Below are 20,884 nucleotides of genomic sequence, written 5' to 3' on the forward strand. Positions count from 1 at the left end.
CCCTAACCCTGATGATAACCCTAGCACTTACCCTAAATCTACCCAAGACATAACCATAAACCTAACCCTTGCCATAGAGCTAACTTTTGCTCAAACCCTAACCATAACCCTAAACCAAACCCTAAGCCTATCCCTAATCCTAACCCTAAGCAAAAACCTATCCCTAACCCTAACCCTAACACAACATCAAACCCTATCCAATACCTTAAACCTAATGATTACCCTATCACTAACCTTAACACTAACCTTGACACTAACCATAAATATAGCCCTAACCCTATCCATTATCCTAAGCACAACCATAACCATAAGGCTAATCCTAAGCCTAACACTAACCCTTTTGCTAACTCTAATCCTATCAATTATCCTACACCTAATATGAACCTTAAAATCAAATCTATCATTACCCTAACAAAACAATAATGCTAATTCAAGCTCTAAACCTAAACCATAACGTAAACCAAACCCAAAACCTAATTCTAACCCTAATAATACCCCTAGCTCTAAACCTGACCGTTACCCTAAACCCAACCCTTACACTATGCCTAGCCATAAATCTAACCCTCAATCTATCCCTAAAGTAAGCCTAGACCTGACACTATCCCTAGCCCTAATTCTTTCCTTAACGCTAAAAAACTCGAGCCCTCATCCTAGCCCTAAACCTAGCCTTATTACTAAACCAAATGATAACCCTAGCCCAAACCGAATTCTAACCTTTGGCCCAGCCCTAAAACAACCTCTAACCTCATCCCGTCCCCTAAACCTAGACCTAACCCTAAAACTAAACCTTGCCCAAGTGCTAACCATAGCTCAAACTCTAAACCATATGCTAAACCTAAACCTAACCCTAACCCTAGGCCTAATTGTAACTCTAGCCCTAATACAAACCATAACCCTAGCCCTAACCCTATCCATTATTCTATGCACAACCATAACCCTAAGGATAACCCTAGGCCTAACCATAGCCCTTTTGCTAACTCTAACCCTATTAATTACGCTACACCTAACATGAACCCTAAAATCAAACCTATCATTAGCCTAACAAAACCCTAATGCTAATTCAACCCCCAAACCTAAACCCTAACCTAAACCAACCCCTAATTCTAACCCTAATAATACCCCAAGCTCTAAACCTGACCCTTACCCTAAACCTAATCGTTACACTAGACCTAGCCATAAATCTAACCTTTAATCTCTCCCTAAAGTAAGCCTAGACCAAACACTATCCCTAGCTCTAATTCTTGCCATAAACCGAAAATAAAACCTTAGGCCTCATCCTAGCCCTAAACCTAGCCTTAATACTAAACCAAACCATAACCCTAGCCCTAACCGAATTCTAACCTTCGATCTAGCCCTAAAACTAGTGCTACCCCCATCCCTTCCCCTAAACCTAACCTTATCCCTAAACATAAACCTAAGCCTAAAACTATGCCTAACCCTAATACAAACGCCAGACCTAATCCTAGCCCTAATTTAGCCCTAAATATAACCTAACCCTGACACTTATTCTGACCTAACACTAAACCTAGGTTTAAAACTGAAGTTAACCCTTATTTGAAACCTTACACTAGCTCTACCAGTAACCCTAAGCCTAATCCTAACACTAACACTAGCCCTAGATCTAAACCTAATCCTAAATATAGCCATAACCCTACCCTTAACCATAACAATAACCCTTAACCTAAAACAAACACTAACCCTACCCCTAGACCTAACCCTAGTCCTCATACTGGACCTAACCTTAAACATAATCCTAACCTGAACCCTGACACTTACCCTAAAAAACCCTAACTCTAAACCTTATTCTAACCCAAAAACTAACCCTAACACTAGACAAACTCTAAATCTAGCCATAATAATAACTCTAGCTCTTACTTTACCCATATACCTAACACTAGCCCTAAACCTCACACAAAACCTAGCCTTATTACAGCTGTAAACCGAATCCTAAGCATAAACCCAACCCTAAACCTAGCCCTAACTGTAAACCTAAGCCTCATTCTAGCCCTAACCCTGGCTCAAACCCTAAACTTTACCCTAAACATAACTCTAGCCCAAACCCTAAATCTCATCCTAACTCTAGCCCTAAGCCTAACTGTAACCATAGCCCAAATAGTAGCTCTAACTCTATCCATTACACTAAAAATAACCCTAAAACTAATGCTAACCCTAGCCCTAAACCTAACGCTAACCCTACCCTAGCCGAGACTGTAACCCTAACCCTTGCCCTAGCCCTAAACCTAGCTGAATCCCTAAACCTTTCACTTAAACTAACCCTAAAACTAATGTAAGGCCTAACCCTAACCTAACCCGAGCCCCAATCCTAACGTTATACCTAGCAATAACCCTATTTGAACCCTACCCAATACTCTAACCCTATACTTAACCCTAATGATAACACTAGACCTAAAGCTAAACCTACCCTAACCCTAAACATAAACCTAACCCTAGAACTAACATGAACATAACTCAAACCATAAACCTAAGTTTGCTCAAACCCTAACCCCAATCCTAAACCTAAACTTAAACCTAATGCTAAACTAAACCTAACCCTATTTTTAACCTGAATCTAAACTTATTACCCTAACCCTAATGATAAACCTAGCCCTAACTCTAACCCTAACTATGACTGTAACCCTAAACCAAACTGTAAATTAACCTTAGCCACAGCAAAAATCCTAGCTCAAACCCTAAACTGCACCATAAACCAAATCTTAAGTGTAACCCTCGCCCTATCCCTGACCCTAACCCTAACTCTAGCCCTTATCCTAACCATTATCTTAGCCCTAACCCTAGGTCTAACCCTATAAATTACCCTAACAATAACAACAACCCTAATGCTACCATAGGCTTAAAAATAAACCTAACACAAACCCTAACCATATCCATTACCTTAAATAAAACCTGAACCCTAAACCTAACACTATCCATTTCCCTAACAGTAATTCTAATTTTAATGCTAATTTGAGCCTTAACCCTAAACCTTAACCTAACCCAAACTTGAAGCCTGACTCTGACCCTAATAATACCCCAGCTCTTAATCTGACCCTTTCCCTAAACTGTAACACTTTAATTTTACCTAGCCATAAACCTAACCCTAAAAATATAACTAACTATAAACCTAGACCTGACATAAGTCCTAGCCCTAATTCTTGCCCTAAACCTAACACAATACCTAGCCCTAATCCTAGATTTAAATCTAGCCTTAATCCTAAACCTAACCATAACCCTAGCCCTAACCCTAAAGCTAATCATAAAACCAGCCTTAACCCTAAACATAGCACTAAAACAAAACTGAGCAACAGGCAAAACACTAACCTTAACTTAAACCAAACCCTAGCACTACACCTAGAAATAACCCTAGCACTAATTCGAGTGCAAATCATAACCTTAAAAATAACCCTGAACCTGACTTATATCGTAACATTCATCCTAGCTCTAAACATCACCCTAAACTTAAACTGAACCCTAACAGTATACCTAGCCCTAATTCAAATTCTAACTCTAACCATAAAACTAACCCTGACCTGACTGATATGCTAACACTAACCCTAGCTATAAATTTCACCCTAATCTTAAACCTAACCTAACACTTGATCTACCTCTACCCCTAACACTAATTGTAATCCTAGTTTATATATTAGCCGTTGTACTAACCCTAGCCTTAAACCTCACACAAAAACTAGCCCTAATCTGAGCCCTAAACCTAGCTTTAATCCTAACCATAAACCTAACCTTAGCCCTAATCTTATGCCTTACCCTGAGCAAAACCTTAACCCTAATGGTAACCCTAGACCTATCCTGAATCCTTAGGCTAACCAAATCCTACCACTATTAATACTCCTAAAACTAGACCTCATTTTAGCTCTAACACTATCCCAAACCCTAACTCTAACCCTGACCCTTATTCTGACCATAACATAAACCCTAGGTCTAAACCTGACCCTAACCCTAAACCAAACACTAAACTAGCCTTACTGGTTAACTTATACTGAAACCTAACCCTTCCACTAGCTGTAGACATAAAGCTAATACTAAATCTAGCCTGAACTCTACCTCTAGACTTAACAAAATATTAGCCCTAGCCCCCCCCCCAAAAAAAAAAAAAAAAAAAAAAAACTTTACCTAGCCCAAACCACTAACTATACCCCTAGACCTAAACCTAGTCCTAATTATGGCTTTAACCCTAACTTTAACTCTAACCCAAACACTGACCCTGGCTTTAACACTATACCTACCTCTAAACCTGAAACTAACCAAAACTTAAAGCTAATTCTAGACACAGCCATAACCCTAACCCTAAAACTAGCCCTAATCATTACTCTAGATCTTACGTTACCCATAGCTCCAACCCTAGGCCTAAACCTAACTCTAAACATAGAGCTAATTTTAGGCCTAAACCTAGCCATAATCATAACCCTAACAATAACACTAGCCCTACACCTAACCCTAGACCTCACCTTAGTCCTAAGATAGCTCAAAGCCTAACCCTTACGCTAAACATAAACCTAGTCCTATCCCTAACTCTCACCCTAATCCTAGCCTAAATCCTATGCTTAACCTAGCTCTAAACCTAGCTCTAAACCTACCCATTACCCTAACCCTAAACCTAAACTTATTGATAATCCTAGCCCAAACCCTAATGTTAACCCTAACCGTAACTGGAAAAATAACCACAGACATAACCCTAAAATTAAACTCAGCACAGCCCTAACTCTAGATCAAACCATAAACCTAACCATAAACCTAAATATAACCATAGCTCTAATTCTAACCCTATCAAAAATTCTAACTCTAAACTAAATCTAAACCTAACCTAATTCTATCCGTTACCTTAACCCTAACACTAACATTAATGATAACCCTAGCCCTAACTCAAACTCTAACCCTAAACCTACTGTAATCCTATCTTAGACCTAACCCTAAACCTAGCCCTAACCCGAGCTCAAAACCTAACCTTTATGCTAAACATGACCCAAAACATAAACCTAACCCTAGTTCTAACACTAACTCTAACTCCAACTGAAGGCATATTCCTAACCAGAACTCTAGTTCTAACTTAAGCTCTAACCCTATCAATTACCCTAAACATAACTCTTAGCCTAATGCTAACCAAAAGCATAACCCTAGCCTTATCACTAATGCTAACTGTATCAATTACCCTAAACCAAACCTGAACCATAAAACAAACCCTAACTATACCCCTAACCCTAAAACTAATGCCAATTTGAGCTCTAAATATGACACTAATCTTAAACTGAACACTAACAGTAAAGCTAGTCCTAATTCAAGTCCTAACTCAAACCCTAAAACTAACCTGGACCCTGACTCCTATCCTAAAAATATCTTTAGAACTACATATCAACTTAACCTTAAATCTAACACTAACAATTAAACTACCCCTAACCCTAACCCTAAAGATAACCCTAATTGTTAGCCAGGTTCTTACATTACCTGTTGCCCGAACCGTAGCCCTAACACAAACACAAAACTAGCACAAATCTGAGGCCTACACCTAGCTTTAAACTTAACCCTAACCCTGATGCTACCCCTAAAACTAGCTCTAACCCTATACTTAACACTATGCAAAACCCTAACCATAATGGTAACCCTAGACCTATCGCTAATCCTCAAGCTATTCAAAACTCTCACCATATTAATACTCCTAACACTAGCCCTCATTCTAGCTCTAACCCTATCCCAAAAGTTAACCCTATCCCTGACCCTTATTCTGACCATAACACTAACCTAGGTCTAAACCTGACCCTAACACTAGACCAAACTGTAACACTAGCCCTACCAGTAAACTTATACCTAAACAAGACCCTATCACTAGCCCTAGACCTAAACCTAATCCTAAATCTAGATTTAACTCTAGCTCTAGACCTAAACAAAATCCTAGCCTTAGCCCTAACAATACCCCTTAACTTAATGCAAAGACTAACCCTACCCTTAGACAAAAACCTAGTCCCAATTCTGGTTTTAACCTTAACTCTAACTCTAACCTGAATACTGACCCTGCCTTTAACACTAAACCTATCTCTAAACCTGACCCTAACCAAAAACCTAAACCTAACACAAGACATAGTCATAGCCCTAACCCTACAACTAGCCCTAATATTAATCCTAACTCTTACATTACCCATAGCCTTAACTCTACACCTTAACAGAACACAAATCCTAGAGCCAATTCTAGGCCTAAATCTAGCTCTAAGCATAACGCCAACCCTAACCCTAGCCCTAACCCTAACCCTAAACCTAACTCTAGACTTAGACTTAAACCTTACTCAAAGCCTAACCCTTACCATAAATATAAACTTAGAACTATAACTTACTCTAAACCCTAACCCTAGCCCTAACCCTGAACTTAAACCTATCCATATACCTAGCTCAAAACCTATACCATACCTTTTCCTACACCTAACTTTATTGATAATCCTAGCCTTAACCCTAAGCTTAACCCTAATCCAAACCAGAAAACTAACAATACACTTGAGCCTAAAAGTAACACTCGCCATAGCCTTAACCATAGCTCAAATCCTAACCCGTCCCATAAACCTAAACATAACCATAGCCTTAACATTAACCCTAAAACTAAGTCTATGCCTAAACCTAAAACTACACCTACATCTAACTACATCCATTAAACTAAAACTTATCCTAACCCTAATTATAACCATAGCCCTAACCTTAACCCTAACCCTAAACCTACCATAATCCTATACATAGACTTAAGGCTTAACCTAATCCTTGACCGAGCCATAGCACTAAAACTAGCTCAAAGCTTAGCCCTTCCCTAAACATAACCCTAGCCCCAAAACTAACCCCAATCCTAGCCCTAACCCTAAGCATAACCATATCCCAAACCCTAGCTCTAACTCGATCCATTACCCTAACCATAACACTAAACCTAATGCTAAACCTAGGACTAACCCTAACCCTAACCCTAATCCTAATTCTATCCCTAGCCCTGATTCTAACCTGAAGCCTCAACATAGCCCTAACTCTTACTCAATCCTTGACCCTTACCCTTAACCCAACCATAAGAGAATGATCATCCTAACCCTAACCCTAACCCTAGCCCTAATCCTAAACTTAAAACTTGACTTAACCTTAGCTCTAACCCCACCCATTACCATAACCCTAAACATAAACATGACGATAACCCTAGCCCTAACCCTAAAACTACTCTAACCCTAACTGTAAACCTAACCATAAACCTAATAACCCTTGCCATAGTCCTAATCCTAGCTCAAACTCTAACATTAATGCTAAACTTAACACTAACACTAGTCCTAAAATTAAACCTAACCTTAAACCTAACCCAAAGCCTAAACCTGTCCATTATCTTAACCCTAATTTTAACCCTAATCCGAACCCTAGACCTAATCCTAAACCTAACCCTATCTTTAGCACTAAACCTAGCTCAAACCCTAACCCATACCCTAAACCTAACCCTATCGTTAACCGTATTCTTAACCCTAATTCTAGCCCTAATCCTAAACATAACCCTAGCTCTAACCCTAGCTCTAACACTATCCATTACCCTAATGATAACCATAAACCTAATGCTAACCCTAGGCCTAACTCTAACCCTATTTATTACCCTAAATCGAACCTGAGCCCTAAACCTAACCTAAAGACTAAACCTAACACAAACCTTATCCGTTACCCTAACCCTAACTCAAACCTAATGCTAATTTTAGCCATAACCCTAAACCTCAACCTAACCCCAACCCAAAATCTGACTCTGACTATTATAGTACCCTTAGCTGTCAACTTGAACTTCACCCTAAACCTTACTCTGACACTAGACCTACACATAAATCTTACCCAAAATCTATCCCTAACCATAAACCTAAACCTGATATTAGCCCTAGCCCTAATTCTTTCCATAAACCTAACACAAACACTAGCCCTCATCCTAGCCCTAAACCTAGCCTTGATCCTAACCCAAACCCTAACACTAGCCCTATCCTTAATTTTATCCCTCGCCCTAGTTCTGAACCTTGCTATAACCCCATCCCTTCCCCCAAATCTAACCCTAACTCTAACTCTAGAATTAACCATTACACTAATCCTAGACCTGATCCTAGCCCTAATTTAGCCCTAACCCTACCAGTAGCACTAATACTAACTCTAACTCCTGCCCTAGCTCTATTCCTAGATCTAACCCTATCACTTAATATAACCATAACAATTGCCCAAACCTTAGCCCTAACAAGAGCCATAGCCCTAACCCTAGAAATAACCATATCTCTAAGTCCAAACCTAACCCTAAGCCTCAACCTAACACTAACACTAGCCCTAACACTAACAGTAATCCTAAACCTAGCCCTAATCTAGTTCAAGCCCTAAAAGAAAACAGAGCCACAGCCTGAAACCTAGCCCTTGCCCTAAACCAAAACCTAACCCTACACCTTGCCCTAAACTTAGCCCTAATTCCAGTCCTAAACTAATCCTAAAACCAACCATGAGCCTGATTCTGACCTTACAATAATCCTAGCTCTAACATCACCCTAAAAGAATACCTAAAACTAAAAATAGTACTAGCCCCAACCATAACCCTAAAAGCAGCCCTAATCATAACTCTAGTTCTTACATTAGCTGTAGCCCTAACCTAACACAAAACCTATCCCTAAACTGAGCCCCACACCTCGTTTTAATCCTAACCCTAAACTAGCCCTAACCATTACCCTAATCCTAACCCTAACCCTAAAACTGGCCCTAATTCTAAACCTAAACATTAGACTTAATCATCCTATAATCCTAGCCCTAAATCTAGCACTAAACCTATTCATTACCCTAAACATTACCCTAATCCCAATGATAACCCCAGCCCTAAAATTAACCCTAATCCTAAACCTAGACTTGGCACTAACCCTAACCATCGCCCTAGCCCTAAACATAGCTCAAACCCTAACACTTACCCTAAACCTAACTCTAAATCTAACCCTAGCCCTAATCCTAACCATAACCCTAGACCTAAACCTATCCATTAACCTAAACATAAGCCTAAACCAAACATAGATCTAAACATAGTTCTAACCCCACCCATTACCCTAACCCTAACTATTAACATCATCATAACACTAGCCCTAACCCTAAACATACTCTAAACCTAACTGTAAAAATTAACACTAGTCCTAACCCTATACCAACACTAACCCTAAATGTAAACATAACCCTAGACATAACCGTAAACATAACCCTTGTCACAGTTCTAAAACTAGCTCAAAGCCTAACAGTTACACTAAAATTAACACTAACCCTAGTCCTGAACCTAAATTTAATGCTATACATTTAGGCCTAACCCTAAACCTACCGCTAACACTAACCTTATTCTTACCTAAACCTAAACTGAACACTAAACCTAACCCTATCAATTACTCTAACCCTAACTCTAACCCTAACCTTAATGCTAATTCAAGCTCTAAAATTAAACCAAAACCTAACCCAAACTCTGAGCAAGACACTGACTCTAATAACACACCTAGCTCTAAACTGACCCTTACATTAAACATAATGCTTAAGCTAGATCTAGCCATAAAACAAACCCTAACATTATACTTAACCGTAACCCTAGACCTGGCATTAGCATTCTACCTATTTTTTTATTGTTGGTTGTTCAAAACATTACATAGTTCTTGATATATCATATTTCACACTTTGATTCAAGTGGGTTATGAACTCCCATTTTTACCCCATATACAAATTGCAGAATCACATCAGTTACACATCCATTGATTTACATATTGCCATACTAGTGTCTGTTGTATTCTGCTGCCTTTCCTATCCTCTACTATCCCCCTCCCCTCCCCTCCCCTACCCTCTTCTCTCTCTACCCTCTCTACTGTCATTCATTTCTCAACCTTGTATTATTTTCCCCTTTCCCCTCACTTCCTCTTGTATGAAATTTTGTATAACCCTGAGGGTCTCCTTCCATTTCCATGCAATTTCCTTTCTCTCTCCCTTTCCATCCCACCTCTTATCCCAGTTTAATGTTAATCTTGTTCTCATGCTCTTCGTCCCTACTCTGTTCTTAGTTACACTCCTTATATCAAAGAAGACATTTGGCATTTGTTTTTTAGGGATTGGCTAGCTTCACTTAGCATAATCTGCTCTAATGACATCCACTTCCCTGCAAATTCTATGATATTGTCATTTTTTAATGCAGAGTAATACTCCATTCTGTATAAATGCCACATTTTTTATCCATTCATCTATTGAAGGGCATCTAGGTTGGTTCCACAGTCTTGCTATTGTGAATTGTGCTGCTATGAACATTGATGTAGCAGTGTCCCTGTAGCATGCTCTTTTTAGGTCTTTAGGGAATAGAACTAGAAGGGGAATAGCTGGGTCAAATGGTGGTTCCATTCCCAGCTTTCCAAGAAATCTCCATACTGCTTTCCAAATTGGCTGCACCAATTTGCAGTCCCACCAGCAATGTACAAGTGTACCCTTTTCCCCACATCCTCAACAGCACTTGTTGTTTGACTTCATAATGGCTGCCAATCTTACTGGAGTGAGATGGTATCTTAGGGTGGTTTTGATTTGCATTTCTCTGACTGTTAGAGATGGTGAGCATTTTTTCATGTACTTGCTGATTGATTGTATGTCCCCCTCTGAGAAGTGTCTGTTCAGGTCCTTGGCCCATTTGTTGATTGGGTTATTTGTTATCTTATTATCTAATTTTTTGAGTTCTTTGTATACTCCAGATATTAGGGCTGTATCTGAAGTGTGAGGAGTAAAGATTTTTTCCCAGGATGTAGGCTCCCTATTTACCTATCTTATTGTTTCTTTTGCTGAGAAAAAACTTTTTAGTTTGAGTAAGTCCCATTTGTTGATTGTAGTTATTAACTTTTGTGCTATGGGTGTCCTATTGAGGAATTTGGAGCCTGACCCCACCGACTGTAGATCGTAGCCAACTTTTTCTTCTATCAGACGGTGTGTCTCTGATTTGATATCAAGCTCCTTGATCCATTTTGAATTCACTTTTGTGCATGGCGAGAGAAAGGGATTCAGTTTCATTTTGTGGCATATGGATTTCCAGTTTTCCCAGCACCATTTGTTGAAGATGCTATCCTTCCTCCATTGCATGCTTTTAGCCCCTTTATCAAATATAAGATAGTTGTAGTTTTGTGGATTGGTTTCTGTGTCCTCTATTCTGTACCATTTGTCCACCCGCCTGTTTTGGTACCAGTACCATGCTGTTTTTGTTACTATTGCTCTGTAATATAGTTTGAAGTCTGGTATCCCTATACTGCCTGATTCACACTTCCTGCTTAGCATTGTTTTTGCTATTCTGGGTCTTTTATTTTTCCATATGAATTTCATGATTGCTTTCTCTATTTCTACAAGAAATGCCGTTGGGATTTTGATTGGCATTGTATTAAACCTATAGAGAACTTTTGATAATATCGCCATTTTGATGATGTTAGTTCTGCCTATCCATGAACAGGGTATATTTTTCCATCTTCTAAGATCTTCTTCTATTTCACTCTTTAGGGTTCTGTAGTTTTCATTATATAAGTCTTTCACCTCTTTTGTTAGGTTGATTCCCAAGTATTTTACTTTATTTTTTTGAGGATATTGTAAATGGAGTGGTTGTCCTCATTTCCATTTCAGAGGATTTGTCACTGATATAAAGGAATGCCTTTGATTTATGCATGTTGATTTTATATCCTGCCACTTTGCTGAATTCATTTATTAGCTCTAATAGTTTCTTTGTCAACCTTTATGGGTCTGCTAGGTATAGAATCATGTCACCTTCAAATAGTGATAATTTAAGTTCTTCTTTTCCTATTTTTGTGCCTTTAATTTCTTTCGTCTATCTAATTGCTCTGGCCAGTGTTTCAAGAACTATGTTGAACAGAAGTGGTGAGAGAGGGCATCCCTGTCTTGTTCCAGATTTTAGAGGGAATGCCTTCAATTTTTCTCCATTCAGAATGAAGCTAGCCTGAGGCTTAGCATAGATTGCTTTTACAATATTGAGGTATGTTCCTGTTATCCCTAGTTTTTCTAGAGTTTTGAACATAAAGGGATGCTGTACTTTGTCGAATGCTTTTTCTGCATCTATCGAGATGATCATATGGTTCTTATTTTTAAGTCTATTGATGTGGTGAATAACATTTATTGATTTCTGTATATTGAACCAGCCTTGCATCCCAGGGATGAATCCTACTTGATCATGGTGCACAATTTTTTTGATATGTTTTTGTATCCGATTTGCCAGAATTTTATTGAGGATTTTTGCATCTAGGTTCATTAGAGATATTGGTCTGTAGTTTTCTTTCTTTGAAGTGTCTTTGTCTGGTTTAGGAATCAGGGTGATGTTGGCCTCGTAGAATGAATTTGGAAGTTCTCCTTCTTTTTCTATTTCCTGAAGTAGATTGAAAAGTATTGGTATTAGTTCCTCCTTAAAGGTTTTGTAAAACTCTGCTGTATACCCATCCGGTCCTGGGCTTTTCTTAGTTGGTAGTCTTTTGATGGTTTCTTCTATTTCCTCAATTGATATTGGTCTGCTTAGGTTGTCTATATCCTCCTGACTCAATCTGGGCAGATCATATGACTTAAGAAATTTATCGATGACTTCACTATCTTCTAATTTATTGGAGTATAAGTATTCAAAATAATTTCTAATTATCTTCTGTATTTCTGAAGTGTCTGTTGTGATATTGCCTTTTTCATCCCGTATGCTAGTAATTTGAGTTCTCTCTCTTCTTCTCTTCGCTAGCATGGCTAAGGGTCTGTCGATTTTATTTATTTTTTCAAAGAACCAACTTTTAGTTTTGTCAATTTTTTCAATTGTTTCTTTTGTTTTGATTTCATTAATTTCAGGTCTGATTTTAATTATTTCTTGCCTTCTACTTCTTTTGCTGTTGTTTTGCTCTTCTTTTTGTAGCATTTCGAGATGAAGTATGAGATCATTTATTTGTTGGTTTTAACATTTTTTAAGGAATGAGCTCCAAGCAATGAATTTTCCTCTTAGAACTGCTTTCAGTGTGTCCCATAGATTCCGATATGTTGTGTCTGTGTTTTCATTTATCTCTAAGAATTTTTTAATTTCCTCCTTGATGTCTTCTATAACCCATTGATCATTCCGTAACCTATTGTTCATTCTCCAAGTGATGCATGATTTTTCCTTCCTTCTTTTATCGTTGATTTTCAGTTTCATTCCATTATGATGAGATAAGGTGCATGGTATTATCTCTACTCCTTTATATTGTCTAAGAGTTGCCCTGTGACATAATATATGATCTATTTTTGAGAAGGATCCATGTGCTGCTGAGAAAAAAGTGTAACTGCTTGATGTTGGGTAGTATATTCTATATATGTCAATTAAGTCTAGGTTATTAATTGTGTTATTGAGTTCTATAGTTTCCTTATTCAACTTTTGTTTGGAAGATCTGTCCAGTGGTGAGAGAGGTGTGTTGAAGTCTCCCATGATTATTGTATGGTGGTCTATTAGACTCTTGAACTTGAGAAGAGTTTGTTTGATGAACATAGCTGCACCACTGTTTGGGGCATATATATTTATGATTGTTATGACTTGTTGGTGTATGGTTCCCTTGAGCAGTATGTAGTGTCCCTCTTTATCCCTTTTGATTAACTTTGGCTTGAAATCTATTTTATTTGATATGAGTATGGACACTCCTGCTTGTTTCCGAAGTCCATATGAGTGATATGATTTTTCCCAACCTTTCACCTTCAGCCTATGTATGTCTTTTCCTATCAAATGCATCTCCTGTAGGCAGCATATTGTTGGGTCTTGTTTTGTGATCCATTCTACTAGCCTGTGTCTCTTAATTGGTGAGTTTAAGCCATTAACATTTAGGGTTATTATTGAGATATGGGTTGTTCTTCCAGCCATATTTGTTTTTTCATGTTACTAAACATGGTTTGTTTTCCTCTTTGATTATTTTCCCCCCCTTTACTGTCCTACCTCCCACTGTTGGTTTTCATTGCTATTTTCCATTTCCTCTTCCTGTAATGTTTTGCCGAGGATGTTTTGAAGAGATGGTTTTCTAGCTGCAAATTCTTTTAACTTTTGTTTATCGTGGAAGGTTTTAATTTCATCTTCCATCCTGAAGCTTAATTTCGCTGGATACACAATTCTTGGTTGGAACCCATTTTCTTTCAGTGTTTGAAATATGTTATTCCAGGATCTTCTAGCTTTCAGTGTCTGTGTTGAAAGATCAGCTGTTATCCTGATTGGCTTACCCCTAAATGTAATCTGCATCCTTTCTCTTGTAGCTTTTAAAATTCTCTCCTTATTCTGTAGGTTGGGCATCTTCATTATAATGTGTCTAGGTATGGATCTCTTTTGATTTTGCACATTTGGCGTCCTGTAGGCTTCTAGGATTTGGGATTCTGTCTCATTCTTCAAGTCTGGGAAGTTTTCTCATATTATTTCATTGAATAGATTGCTCATTCCTTTGGTTTGAAACTCTGTCCCTGCCTGTATCCCAATGACTCTTAAATTTGGTCTCTTGATGTTATCCCATATTTCTTGGATGTTCTGCTCATGGTTTCTTAACAGTCTTGCTGAGCTGTCTATGTTCTTTTCAAGTTGAAATACTTTGTCTTCATTGTCTGATGTTCTATCTTGTAAGTGTTCTACTCTGCTGGTAGTATTCTCAATTGAGTTTTTAAATTGGTTTATTGCTTCCTGCATTTCTAGGATTTCTGTTTGTTTGTTTTTTATACCCTCTATCTCCCTGTATAGTTGATCTTTTGTTTCTTGGATTTGTTTATGTAATTCATTGTTGAAGTGATCTTTCATTGTCTGATTTTGCTGTCTGATGTCTTCCTTGAGACTCCAGATCATCTGAAGCTTGAATATCCTGAATTCTTTATCTTACATTCCATCTGCTGCAGATATTACCTCTTCTAAAGTTGAGTTGACCTGCATTGCTTGTGGTCCTTTCTTTCCTTGTCTCTTCATACTGTTCGTGTTTCTTTCTGCTTCGTGAAACTGTTGTGCTATTGAATTTTCCCCCTATATATTTATATTGGTCTTGTATAGTTGCAAAGTCTCCCTCACAGGTGCGGGCGGTGGCTCTACCCCTCCTCCAATTGGGGCAATGTGCCTACTACGCCGGCAGGCTGCTGGGGCTGTTCTGCCGGTTGGTAGCAGGTCCGCCTACCTTGCAGGCGCGGGCGGCGGCTCTGCCCCTCTGTGGGCCACTAGGCTTGTTCTTTCGGTGGTCGCAATTCTGCCTACTTTGCAGGCTCTGGCAGCGGCACTGCCCCTCTTCAGGCCACTGGGCCTGTTGTGCCGGTGGGTCGCAGGTCTGCCCACCTTTCAGGCGCAGGATGGGGGGTGGCTCTACCCTTCCACAGGCCGCTGGGCCTGTTCTGTCTGTCAGTTGCAGGTCTGGCCTGTTCTGTGGGTGGTCGCAGGTCCGCCTACCTTGCAGGAGTGTGGGGTAGCTCTGCCCCTCCGTGGGCCACTGGCCTTTTCCGTCGGTGGTCACAGTTCCACCTTCCTTGCAGGCGCGGGGCGGTGGGGGGCAGCTCTGCCTTCAGCAGGCCGCTGGGCCTGTTCTGTGGGTGGTCACAGTTCCATCTAACTTGCAGGCGTGGGGGGAGGGGGCAGCTCTGCCTCTCAGCAGACCGCTGCACCTGTTCTGCCAGTGGGTTGCAGGCCCGCCTACCTTGCAGTTGTGGTTGTCTATCTAATTTTTGCCTTAAACCTCACACAAACCTGAGCCCTCAGCCTGGCCCTAAACCTAGCCTTCATCCTAACCTGAACACTAACCCTAGCCCAAAACCAAATTTCAACCCTTGCCCTAGTTCTGAACCTAGGTATAACCACATTCTGTTCCCTATCCCTAAACCTAACCCTAACACTATCACTAACACTAACCCTAGCCCTAACCCTAGATCTAATACTAACACTAAACATTGCTCTAATCCTACCCCTAATTTATTGCTAACTGTAACCCTAACTCTAACCCTAGCTGTAAGACTAACCCTAACTGGAGCCATAGGCATATTTTAGTACCAACCTTATCTATTACCTAACCCTAACACTAGCCCTAACCTTAATCCTAACCCTAGCCATAGTCCTAAACCTAGAATTAACCCTAACTCTAAATCTAACCCTAATTCTAAACCTAAAACTACCCTAACATTAGCCCTAACTCTAATTCTAATTTGAAAACTAGCCCTAATCCTAGCCATAGCCCACAAACAAAACTGATCTATAGCCCTAATTCTAACCCTTAACCTAAAACAAATCTGAATGCTACACCTAGTTCTAACTGTATCTATACAACTAATACTGACCCTGAATCTGACCCTAAAACTAACCTTATTTCTAAACATCACTCTAACCCTAAAACTAACCAAAACACTAGCTCTAGCCCTAATCATAACCCTAAAACTATCTCTAAACGTAAAGCTAGATCTTACATTAGCCATAGCCCTAACCCTAACACTAAATCTAATGCAACTGAGCCTCAACCCTAGCTTTAACCGTAACCCTAACCTTAACCCTAACCCTAACCCTAATACTAACACTAATCCAAAACCTAGCTCTAAACCTATTTCTTACCCTAAGCCAAAATCTCACTCTAATGCTACCCTAGCCCTAATCCTTAGCTTACCCCAAGCACTAACTGTATTACTAGTCCTAACCCTAGCCCTCATTCTATCTCTAACCTTAACCCGAGGCCTAAGCCTAACCCTTACCCTTATTCTGACCCTTATACTAACCCTAGGTCAGAGCCTGACCTTAACACTAAACCGAACCCTAACACTAGCCCTACCAGTAAACCTATAACTAAACCTAACCATAACACTAACACTAGACCTAAACTTAATCATAAATATAGCCATAACTCTAGCCCTAGTCCTAAAGAAAAACCTAGCACTAGCCCTAAAATAACCATTAACCTAACACAAAGACTAACCTTAGCCCTAGACCTAACCTAGTTCTAATTCTGACCCTAACCATAAACCTAATGCTAACCCGAACACTGATGCTTACCCTAACAAACCCTATCTCTAAACCTTATCTTAACCAAAAACTAAAACCTAACACTAGACATATCTATAACCCTAACACAGAAACTAGCCATAACCATAACCCTAGCTCTTACATTACCCATAGCCCTAACACTAGCCATAAACCTAACACAAAACCTAGCCCTAATACAAGCCCTAAACCTAGACCTAAGCATAACCTTAACCTAACCCTAGAATAACCCTAGCAGAAATGCTAAACCTAATGCTTTCCCTAGCCCTAACCCTAGCTCAAACTCTAACCCTTATTCTAAACCTAACCCTAGCTCTAACCCTAACTCTAACACTAACCCTTATCCTCAGTGTAACCATAGCCCAAATACTAGGTCTAACTTTATGCATTACCTTAAATATAACCCTAACACTAATGCTAACCCTAGACCTAACCCTAAACCTAACCCAAAACCTAACTGTAGCCCTGATACTAACCCTAACAATCACCCTAGCACGTAACCCTAGCTCAATCCCTAACACTTACCCTAAACCAAACCCTAACACTGACCCTAAGAGTAACCTAAACTCTAGCCCTAATCCTAACATTAATCTAAGCCCTAACACTAGTACTAAACCTATTCATTTGCTTAGCCTAAACCAAATGCTAACCCTAAACCTAACTCTATCCCTGAAAATAATCCTATATATTACTCTAAATCTAACCTGAACAGTAAACCTAACTCTATCCATTACTCTAACCCCAACCTTAACCCTAATGTTAATTTGAGCACTACCCTTAAACCTTAACCCAAAACAAACCCTAACCCATACTCTAAACCTAACCCTAACACTATACCCAACCATAAACCTATCCTTAAAATTATCCCTAAACATAACCCTAGATCTGACATTATCCCTAGCCCTAATCCTAGCCCTAATCCTAACATAAATCAGAGCCCTCATCCTAGCCCTAAACCTAGACTTAATCATAACCCAAACACTCACTGTAGCCCTATTCCTAAGTATAAACCTTGCCCTAAATCTAACCCTAACCATAGCCCTAACCATATGCCTAACCCTAACACTTATCATAATGCTAATCCTGGCCCTACTTAAACCCTAACCTTAACCCTACCCTTAATCCTAGCCCTCAGACTAACTCTAATTCACATCCTAGCCCTATTTCTATATATAACCCTATTCATTACCGTAACTCTCACAATAGACCTAACCTGAGCCCTAACCCTAGCTTGAGCTCTAACGCTAGATCAAACCATGTCTAAACCTAACCCTAATCTTAAGACTAAACCTCATTTTACAATTAGCTCTAACAAACACTATTGCTAATCCTCAAACTAGCCCTAATCCAAGCCCTAGCCCTAAAACAAAATCGAGCCATTACTCCAAAAGCCCTAAAGCTAGACCTAAGCATAATCTTAACCCTAACCCTAGAACAAACCCTAAACCTAATGCTTGTGCCAGCCCTAACCCTAGCTCAAACTAACCTAACCCTAAACTTAACACTAACCTAGACTTAAAACTAGGCTTAATCCTAACACTAACCCTAGTCCTAATCCCTGCCCTAATTTAGCCCTATCCCTAACCCAACAATAACCCTAGCCCTAAGACTAATTCAAACTCTCACCCTAGCCTTATACCTAGTTCTAACACTATTCCTTACCATCACTCTATACATAGCCCTAAACTTAGCTCTAATCCTAGCCCTATCCTTAACCCTAGCTCAAAGCCTAGATCTAAACCTAACTCTAAATCTAACCCTAAATTTAAGCCTAAACCTTTCAGTAACACTAGCCTTAATCCTAAAACTAGCCCTAACCCTAACCCTAACCCTAACCCTAGCTCTAAAACAAAACCAAATCATAACCCTAACCCTACACCTCGCCCAAATCCTATCTCTAATTCTAGCCCTAACCCTAACCTGAAAACTAATCTGAACTCTGACTCTAACATTAAACCTAGCTCTAAACATCATTGTTACCGTGAATTTAACCCTAAAACTAGACATAGCCCTAACCCTGACCCTATCACTAGCTCTAATCATAAACCTACATTGTACATTATCCATAGCCTTAACCCTAGCCCTAACCTAATCCAAAACCTAGCCTTAATCCAAGTCCTATACCTAGTTCTTTTTAATATTTATTTTTTAGTTTTCACTCAACACAACATCTTTATTTTATTGGTATGTGGTGCTGAGGATCAAAACCAGTGCCATGTGCATGCCAGGCTAGCACGCGACTTCTTGAGCCACATCCCCAGCCAATACACCTAGCTTTAACCCTAAAAGTAGATCTAACCCTAACCCAAGAAAAGCCCTAATTCTATACATAAACTTACCCCTAATCTCAGGTCTAACCCTATCCATTACCCTAATGATAACCCATTATGCTAGCCCTAGGCCTAACCCTAACATTATTCATTACATTAAACCACACCTAAACCCTAACCTTAATCCAAAAACGCCCTAATTCTATACATAACCCTATCACTAATCTTAGGTCTAACCCTATCCATTACCCTAATGATAACACATATTCTAACCCTAGGCCTAACCCTAACCCTATCCATTACACTAAACCACACCTAAACCCTAAACCTAACCCTTTATTACCTTAACTCTGAAACCCTCATAATTCAAGCTCTAAACCTAAACCCTAATCTAACCCAAACCCTCACCTTGAACTTGACCCTAATAATAACCCTAGCTCTAAAACTAACCCTTAGTATAAACCTAAACCCTACACAGGGCCAAACCATAAACTTAACAATAAATCTATCCCTAACTGTAACCCTAGACTTGACATTAGCCCTAGCTATAATACTAGCCCTAAACCTAACACAAACATTAGCCCTCATTCTAGCCCTAAACCTATCTTTAATCATAACCCTAAACTTAACCCTAGCCCTAACCCTAATACTAACCCTTGCCCTAGCCCTCAACCTAGCTATAAGCCAATATGTTACCCTAAACGTAATCCTAACTCTAACCCTAACCCAAGGCCTAAACCTAACACTAATGCTAGCCCTAATTTAGCCCTATCCCTAACCCAGCCCTAGAACTAACTCTAACTCTCATACTAGCTCTGTCACTAGTTCTAACCCTAAACCTAAAGCTAACTCTAGCCCTAAGACTAACTCTAACTCTCATACTAGCCCTATCACTAGTTCTAACCATATCCCTTACCATAATCCTAAACCTAACCCAAACCCTAGTCCTGATCCTTGCCCTATCCTTAGCCCTAGCCCTAACAATAAATCAAAACCTAACTCTAAATCTAACCCTAACCCGAAGCCTTATCCTAACCATTATAAATGCATTTATATTTAGACTCTGTGTCTACAGATGTTGGTTTCAATTATTATTTAGAATACAGTTAATAGTTTCATAAAAGGCAAGCATTTCTGGTGGTATATAGAGAACTGGGGATCAGGGGTAGGATGCTATGTTAATGGGGAAAGGAATGAGGGTATATTATTAATCTAACTTAGCAACTTTGGAGGAAAACACTAACGAATAGAAAGGGGGAATTTATGGAAGAACGTATAAATTCAAACTCCATATCTGTATTCATAAAATTATTCTACGTATAAATATTAAAATCTATGAGGCTTAAAGTAAACTAGAGGGAGAAAGAAAAAAAGAAGAAAAAATAACAAAGAAAGAAAGAAAGAGAGGGAGAAAGAAAATAAGAGCAAGTAAAGAGGCGGTGAGGTGGGGCCTATGCAATTTATATATATTATACAATTCTAGTGATTCCGTTCTTAAAGTCCAATTTCATGGAAAGTTCGTGGTTTCACATATGTTGAGGTTGTGAGGACCAGAGGGGGAAGGGTGGAGGAGAATGGATGAGAAGAGCAAGAAAAGAAAAGTAAGAAAGAAAAATAAGTCTCTTAGAAC

This window comes from Marmota flaviventris, chromosome 13 (genome assembly GCF_047511675.1).
Source record: "Marmota flaviventris isolate mMarFla1 chromosome 13, mMarFla1.hap1, whole genome shotgun sequence".
Taxonomy (NCBI): Eukaryota; Metazoa; Chordata; class Mammalia; order Rodentia; family Sciuridae; genus Marmota; species Marmota flaviventris.